The sequence below is a fragment of the Capsicum annuum genome, chromosome 4 (assembly GCF_002878395.1).
Source record: "Capsicum annuum cultivar UCD-10X-F1 chromosome 4, UCD10Xv1.1, whole genome shotgun sequence".
Taxonomy (NCBI): Eukaryota; Viridiplantae; Streptophyta; class Magnoliopsida; order Solanales; family Solanaceae; genus Capsicum; species Capsicum annuum.
Window position 1 is genome coordinate 56413384 of NC_061114.1, and position 9804 is coordinate 56423187.

The following is a 9804-nucleotide window of genomic DNA, read 5'->3' on the forward strand; positions in this document are numbered from 1 at the left end:
CTTTTTCTTTTTGAACAATATCATTGCATGTCTCATTACCTAGAAAGAAGCAGCAGAAGCCATACATCTGCTGGTTCCTCCTCATGCCCCGTGGTTGCCACCTTGAAGGAGGATATTTCTCTTGAAATGAAGTCATTTTGATACGTATCAAAACACTTGGAACTTATGGTATGCTTATCAGCATATTAGTTTTACATTCTGTGCGTTTATAGTAGAGTTGTCAGGGTCGGTCCAGCTCATCCAAGCTAGCTCACACGGGCTTCGGAGTTTGACGGGCCAGAGTGGGCTGGCCCATCAACATGACAGGCTAGAAAATAGCAAGCCCAGCCTAGCCCATCACACACAGGCTGCGGGCTGCCAATTCATTTTTTAAAATATATTATTTTTATAATTTAAATTTAAATTTTAAATTGTTAGTTATATGAATATTTACAATATATTACATGAAGTTACAACTTGTTAATCAAGTCTCAAATTTACAAAATAATTTCTAATAATCTATTATAAATTAAATAACTTTTGACACCAAATTCAAATCAAATAAAGATGTTGAAAAACAAATAAAACTGTTAGTGAGTAATAATATAACTAGCTAAATAGTAATATTAACCTAATTTTGTGTTAATTGATTACAATAAAACACAAAGAAATGTCAAATATTTAGTCCAGAATGAACTACTCAAAAAAAATTCGCATGACACTTATGGCTATGTTCAACATAGCTATATCATCTTTATTAAACATATTTAATTTCTTAAGAAATTTAGTATTTTATATTTTAATTATTTATATATTTTATAAACATATTTAATAGTTGAATATCTATGATGGTCAAAATAGACTGAGTTTGGATTTATTTTTTTTTACTAAAATTTATATATATTCAAGATAACTTTACCTTATTACAATAAATCTCATATTGGTAAAGTAATTACATAAATTTCAAATTAATTACTGAAATTTCTTAATTTCTTATTTTCTCTCTCCTTAATATTATACATCCACAAAGACCGTCTTTTCCTCCATTTGTCTCCCATTACCAATCAATTTATCCTCCATTATTGAATTCCTTTTTTCACGCCTAAAATCAAGCAATCGTGTACTTAGAGGTTACCATATTGTAAGTATTCAAACATTAATTGAACTTACTGATTTTATTCATTAATTTTTGAAAAAAAATTTTAACTTTACCAAATCAGAAAATTTTTCGATGCTTTTTTGGTTGCATGTTTGTTTTTATGAAATTAATTGCTTTTGCAATTACATTCTCGTTTGATTGTTATATTATTTCATGTTTTTCATATATTAAAAATTAGATCATTGTATTTTTTGTTTTATAGTTGTTAGTTCTCAAGCAAGATAGTATAAATTTGGTAATGGATTCACGTCCTAGTTTTAGTTTAGGACTTAGTTTGATTTTGAAGAACTCAATTTCGCAGAGAATCGTTCAAAGCACCGAAATGACCCGGTAACCATGAAGAAATTGAAAGAAGTCGTCAGTTCTAGTTCGAAGAAGTCAGCTTCAAAATCGACAAGTAAGAAGAAGCTTGATTACGACTTTCAAAGGTATAGATTTTATACATTATACATTACTTTATTTAACACACTTATGTATAATATAAGTTTTTATATACATAGAAGAATCTGTTTTTGTATTTAGTTGAATTATACAATTAAAATTTATGAATTTTGTATAAGATTACAATATACATTCTGACAAGTTTATTGATAAATAATGTATAATGTTAATATTTATATGTATGGTGTAACATTATACGCTCTTGAGTTTTTATTTGAAAGTATAAGATATTTAGTTATTTTGGAAGATTAATGTATAATATAAGTCTTATGATATACATTTTCAAAATGTTATACATTAGAAGTTCTTATTACATATAAGAGCCATTTTTATGTTTTATATTTTATGTTGTATTATACAGTTAAAAAATCTTATTTTTGTATAAGTTTTCATTATACTTTCTGTCAAGCTTATAGGTCATGCATGTTTAAGGTGAAAAATTTAGATGTATAGTATGACATTATATATTACTGCAGTTTATTTTTTTAATGTATAAGTTACCCTCATATTTATTTTAATATATAATATAAAGCTTCTGATATATATTTCAATATGTTATGCATTAAAAGTTTTTATTACATATAAGAGGCATTTTATATTTTATGTGGTATTATACTGTTAGAAATTCATATTTTTATATAAGTTTTCATTATATTCCATTTGAATAAAGATAAATTACAATAAAATGGATAAATAAATAATTACATGTCAAGCTATAAAAGTCATACCAACTGGAACAATTTATTTGGAATGATAAGCCAACTACTAGTCTACTACATATGCATTTACAACCAAAAAGAGTAGTTACTGTAATACGTGCAAGTGTAAAAATTTCAACTAAAATTTATATATACACCTAAGATAACTTTATTTTATTACAATAAATCTCAGATTGATAAAGTAATTACATAAATTCTAAATTAATTAATGAAATCCCCTAATTTACATCACTTTTATAGGATTGATAAATAATTTTCGACTCCCAAATACTGGAATGACGCAACAATATGGGGATATTCATATTTTTTTTTTCCGAGAATTGAAGAAAGAAGAAGACGACTTTTTTTTTTTTTTCAAAAGCGTAATTCAACAATGAGAAAAACTAACAGTGATGTTTAAGAGTTTTTTTGAATTTAAATTTCAATTACTATATTTAATCATACACTACATAATTATAGGTAATTAATGGCGTTATTTAAATGAATGAAAGATTTTATCTGATTACTGTTTCCATGAATGTAGGTAAATCTATTCTATCATACATCCCTACAATGTATAAGAAACTACCAAATGTACAAGTATATTTTACAAAATAGGAAGAGAAAGCCTAGAAGAATTATATGTAAATACTTAGATTATACAGATCGGACTAAAATTTTCTGTTCTTAAACGGGCTGTAAAATTCGTAATCCAACTTTATCAATTTATAGGCTGAGCCGGGCCTGGCCCTACCCGACGACTCTAATTTATAGTCGTAAAACTTCATTTCCTTGGAAGAAATAGTTATTTTAGACTAATTATACCTATGTCCTATCTATTTATACCAATTTTCTTTTTGTATTTTTTCATCAAATCTATGATTTTGCATTTAATTTGTAAGAGGATTTTTTTCGTGTCCGCACGAAGGCAAGTACACGAGTAAAGTCTAATGTCCCGGTTTAGAAAACCCAAAAAAGGTTTGTACTATTTGAGGGTGATTTTTACCATTTTAAAATTACATGCAATAATTCAATTTATTTTTAGCCATTAGATTAATATAAAGATGAATTTACAATCTCATTCAAAATAGAAAAAGGGTATTATTTTCCGAACTCAAGATATTAAAGGGTAAATTGGGCTTTATCTATAAAGAAACATGCAATAGACGACCTTGAGTTTCAGATGATCTTATAATTTCAATGGCATGTTACAAAGCTGGACATTTTGCTGCTGATGTTATAGTAGCTTCATTTATCCTCGTAGGTAGATTTGAGTCGTTTATTGATTAAAACCAAAATCAAAATCCAATTAATATTATCAATTTTTCAAATTATTAAAATCAAACAAAATCAAATATAATATATATTTGTCGGTTTGGTTGTGTTATTGGTTTGAGTTCAGTTTGGTTAAGTTATTCGATTGTAAACCATACACGAAAATTTAAAAACAATACATTTAAAAGGAAAAAAAAAAAGGCAACAATTCATTCAAAAAGGAAAAAAAATCTTGAGATTACCACATAAAATAATAACATGATATGCATCTAACACAAGATATTTAAATTATAAATATTTTTTGATGAAAACATATATAAGATATTTAAAATTATAAACAAACAATAACATGACGTGCATCTAATACAAAATATTTAAATTATAAATAAATTTTGATGAAAACATGTATAAGATATTTAAAATTATACATAAAAAATAATATATTGTGCATATATAATCACAAAATATATATAATTGTCGTTTCAGTTAAGTTATTTCTTCAATATTTTTGAACAAAATCAAATATTATCATTTTAAAAAAAAATATAAAATCAAACCAAATAAAAATCAATTTGTTTAATCATTTTGATTCAATTATTTGATTTGGATCGAGTTTTACCCAAACCGTGAATATCCATACTCATGATGCTTGCATTTCTACTAATTGATACTTCTATCCCCTTCTCCAGTACTTCTTTGTCTTTGATACTACTTGTGTTTTGCAATTGTGGCCTCGGCTTCTTTAACGATTTTGGTAATTGTAGAAGCCATTGAGTTAACTGATCAATCTAACGGAAAAAGACAAGTATCCTTTTGCTTGTTATATAACCGACTAGAGAAAAAACACATCATATATATGAGAAAAAAATAATATTTAAACTTATATATACACTTTCTATAATAATTTAACTGATCAATCACTTTTAAGCCCAACAATAATATTTGACCTCTATATACCTTATGATTTTCAAGTAAAAGATATCTGATGCTCAATCCATTGGTAAACAATTGATAGAAATTAATAGAATAGTAACTTATATAAATCGCAGAATGTTTAAGGATTATAACACTTTATCTCAACAATTTGTTCAATCATATTATATTCTAAATTTTTAAATTTGTAATACCTATTTTTAGTCTTGATACATATACATTGTGATACATTTGTAATTTAGTAGTTAGTTAAATAAGAAAGTAACTAATTTTCAATTATTACGGAGAGAAATTTTTGACAATAATCACGAAAATGATACATCAGATTTCATATGTATCACATGATACATTTCGTAAAATTACTCACTAACCATTAAAAGTTCAATCTCACACCAAAATAAATAATTTACATTTGTCAAACATATGTTAAATGTATCAATCATTTATAAATAAATTAAAAATACGAATCACTATTACAAAGTATATATTATATGTATCACCAATATTGACTTAATATGTCATATGTATCACCAGTATATGTCATATGCATTGTGATATATTTGTAATTTAGTATTTAGTTAAATAAGTAACTAATTGTCAATTATTATGGGGAGTAAAATTATATACAAATGGTGGAAATGATACATCTGGTTCTAGATGTATCACAATGATACGTTTGGTTCCAGATGTATCGCAATGATACATTTCGTAAAACTCACTGACCATTGAAAATTTAATCTCACACCAAAATATATAATTTATATTTGTCAAATATATGTTAAATGTATCAAACATTTATAAATAAATTAAAAATATGAATCACTATCACAAAATATATATCACTATCACATTGTTTAATTTCTCATCTTTTCCTTAATGGGTACTGACTTAAAAGTTGAAAATGAATTCAAAATTGATGAAAAGATTAAAAAGATAATGAAATTGATGAAGAAGTTGTTCTAAAGGAGATGAAAATTAAATCAATTGAAGATAATTTGGGAGAGATTTTAGGTGATGAAATATTTAAAAAAAAAATTCAAAAAAAATAGATTACATATATTAATTGTGGAGTAAAAGTAGAGTGGAGTTTTATTTATATGTATTAAGAGTAAAATATAAAATATGAGATTTTAAGTAATTGTTTAAAATGTAACAAATTTTGGTTAATAAGATATTAGGTTTGTGATTTTATATAATTTACCCATAATAGAAATCCTAACCCAAGAGAGAATACTAAAGAAATTCCCGCAAGACAAGGATTGAAAGTATAAACATTGAAAAAGAAGGAACATAAATGAAAATTGCAGCAGCTCAACATCAAAAGGGACAAATCAGAAAGGCAAACAAATTACCCGAGGGACAAAAGCAAGCTAGATATCCAACAACCAACACCAGCACATTAGGAACTTTAACCTCATTCAACTAGAGAAATCACCTGAAATCTTGAAATAATAAATAGACGAAGTGAGGAAGAAGATCGACAAAAAGAAAAAGAATGGCAAAAGAAATCAAAAAACTCAAAATTAAAGATGTCACATGCAAGATAGAAGGAAGAGAACAGAGAACAACGCCTCAGCTTGCAAGAGAGACAACAATTGCATTGAAACTGTAACCTGAGATCAAGGAGAAAAGCTGACAATTTTTGTCTTTTTTATCTTTTGGCTTTATCTGCTTTATGTGGCAAGACTTTAAGGGTCGTTTGATTGAAAATGTAGTTATCCTGAAATTAGTATGTTGTGATAAATTATATTGAAATTTGTTATGATGAAATTATTTTTTATTGAGTATTTGATTCAGAGTAATATGCATGGTATAATTTTTAAGAATAAATTAATTGATTATCAAAATACCCTCCATCTTATTTAACTTTTTTTTATATATTTCTTTTTAAGCTTTAAATATTTATTCTTAAAAATAAAACTTTTATCTTATTTAGCTTAGTTTTATTTTGTGTGTGCTTTTTCATGATTATATCGTGTGTATTTTAAAAATAAAATTTTCATCTTATTTAACTTTAATTTTTTTGCATGTGCTTTTCCATGTCGTGTGTGTTTAAAAAAAAATCTTACATCTTATTTAGTTTGAAATAAAAACTTCCAACTTAAGTTTGTTAAAGTAAAAGAAGATTTGTTGTTTATGTCACTTCATTTAAACACATATCACTCATATAATATAGAATATTAAAATTTATTTTAATTGATATATATAATATTATTTTTCAAGTGATTAAAAAACTATTTAATTTAAAATATGTAATTGAATAATGGAGTGGATTGTGAACACGGATCACTCATATAATATAGTGATCAACATTTCAATTCAAATGCTTAACAATGGCTTATAACTCCAACAAGGCCCGTGCTAGTTAATTAAATGGATAAATTACACAAACCCCATACTATATTATCTGATATTTCTTACTTTTTTTAAAATTTACATAAAATTCATTTTTCAACTTTACTCTTGATACATATCAAGAAAACCCCACATCCTATTTTTACTCCACCACTAACTCATTCAAGATTTTCTTCCTTAAAATATCTCCCTAATTATCAACAATTAAATCATCTTCCTTCCTGATTTTTTCTCTTCCCTTAATGCTTAAATCATCTTTCTTCCTGATTTTTTTTCCCCATTAATGCATGCTACTTTTTTTTCCCCCTCCTAAAATCTCTCTCATTTTTTTTTAAAAATCTATTGATACATATATAAATTTATTTAGTTATTCATACATATTTATTTTTTAATGGTAATTCATATGAATAATAAATATGATATCATTATATGGGTAGTATAGGCATACAATAAATACATTTTGTATGATTTTAACGGGTGATACATATGATATTAATGTGTGATACATATTGCATTATGGTGATTCATATGGTAGATACAATTATTGGGTGATTCATATGAAATTAATGGGTGATATATATATGCTATTATGGTGATTCATATGGTAGATACAATTATTTATTTTAATTATTGGGTGATTCATATATATGGTATTATGGTGATTCATATGGCAGGTACAATTATTTATGTCAATTATTGGGTGATTCATATGATGTTAATGTGTGATATATATGGTATTATGGTGATTCATATGGTAGATACAATTATTTATTTCAATTATTGGGTGATTCATATGTTATTAATGAAAGTTAATGGTATAATTAGTGTAGGAAACAAAGTAATAACATTTTTTTTTAAGAAAGACTAAAAGTAGAATTGAAACATAATTAAAATTTAATCTAAAAAAAGCAGACTAAAATTAAAGACGAAAAAAGACCAAAAAAAATATATCTTTCATAATTAAAGATGAAAAAGAGAAACATAATTAAAACACCTAAATTAAATCTAAGAAGGGAGAAAAATTAGATATCTTTGCTTAAATAAAAGAATACAATGAATAAAAGAAAATCTATTATTTCCTTAAATAAATATCTTGTTAGTTTCAAATGTATCACTTTTTTATATGTATCACCATATAACATATGTATCACCATTTTAAAAATCGGGATAAAATGTAATTAACAAAATAGTTGAGATTTTATGTAATATCACTTAAAGATTCAGGGATTTATGTAAGTTACCCTAATTAAATTGGTCTTTGGCTTAAAAATTAGTTATAAGAGGCTAATATGAATTTGTGGGTTTGGGGTAATTTAGGTTGTCGGTAAATATTACTCAATTGAAGATATGTTAATTAAAAATCTAATAATTTAATATTTATAAAAATATTGAGGATTAATTCATTACAAATTTCATCTTAAAACAAACAAAATTTAATATTCATCTACATTTTATGCAATTATGAAAAGTTTTTAGTTTATTATTCATCAAATGTTTAACATAAAATGTGAAAAATATTAATATTCATAAAATATTCTTATATTTATTTAACATGTCTACCTATGTTATATGGTTTGTTAGCCATCCAGACGATCAAATTATAATGTTTATCATTTGTATAAATATAAATTTACCTTACTATTTGGTTTACGTATATGGTTATGTTAGTATAATATATGGATCACCTAAAGTGGTTGAGTTAGATTGATTTATTAAGAGTAAATACATAATTATCCCCCTGATGTTGGCTGAGATTTTCAAAAAGACACCTAAACTTTGAATTTGACCTATTACCCCACGATTCTTACTTAATCCGTTGCAAATACACCATTTTTTGCTGAATCTCAGTCACAACAAAGAGAGTGAACACACGCACCAATCAGGTGCTGCCACATGTTAAATATATTTAATTTCAAATTTTATTTATTTTTTTAATAATTTTTTTATTTAATTTATCACCCTACCCCACCCCATCCAGCAACCTTCCTCCTCCCCACCCTCCGCGAGTCTAATTCCCTTCATTAAAATGAAGCTTAAAGCTCCTATACAATCTCTATTTTAATGGAGGTTTAAGCTCCATTTTTATTTTATTTATAACCCCACCTCACCCCTCACCCCCACCCCATTCAATATCTCCCCCCTCTGCATTCCCCTCTAGTTCCCTCCATTAAAATGGAGCTTAAAGTTGCTGTGTAATCTCCATTCTTTTTTTATTTATGACCCCACCCCACTCCGTACTTTTACCCCTACTCTGTCCAACATTTCCCTCCCCCATCTCCCGTCCAGTTTCCTCCATTAAAATGGAGCTTAAAGCTCCATTAAAATGGAGATTGTAGATTAGCTTTCCTTTTTAAAATTATGGTGATGATGATGTTATTTTTGTTGCTTTAATTGATGTTGGTGCTGCTGTAATTGATGTTGTTGTTGTTGTTGTAATTGATGTTGTTGTTGAGTTATAGTGATGAAGAAAAAGTTAAGGATGAAGACAATGATGGATGGATGAGTTTATGAAATAATTTTAATAAATAAATAAATCTTAATTTTTTTCCGTAAAAAAAGAATATAAATTATATATCAATTATTTACACGTGACAACTTTTAATTGGTCAAAAAGTCAAATTTGAACCCTTTCACGCCTCTGTGGCGCGTGTATACATGCAGAGGTCCAAAATGGTGTATTTGCAACGGAATAAAGAAGAATCGTGAGGTAATAGGTCGAATTCAAAGTTTAGGTGTCTTTTTGTAAATCTCGATCAACATTAGGAGGGTAATTATGTATTTACTCATTAATTAATTATGCACATACATATGTATATAAAGTGGCCCGTGCATGAATATACGCAGTAATAATTTTATCCTTTTATAAATTTATCACAAGGATAAATTATGGTGGAATTGTTATCCGATCAATTGTGTGGATAACTTATTCCGGTACTATTTATTAGTCTTGGGATAAGTTATCCC

At 26.3% G+C, this 9804-nt stretch overlaps 1 long non-coding RNA gene across 1 annotated transcript; it reads right to left on the bottom strand.

The window, feature by feature from the left end:
• Window positions 1-4038: 4038 nt before the first annotated feature.
• LOC107869744 lies at window positions 4039-6151 on the bottom strand. The gene is made up of 3 exons (XR_001673933.2): window positions 6022-6151; window positions 5838-5927; window positions 4039-4340 (listed from the first exon to the last, which is right to left on the bottom strand). It is a non-coding gene; the product is annotated as an uncharacterized LOC107869744 (long non-coding RNA).
• Window positions 6152-9804: the final 3653 nt, after the last annotated feature.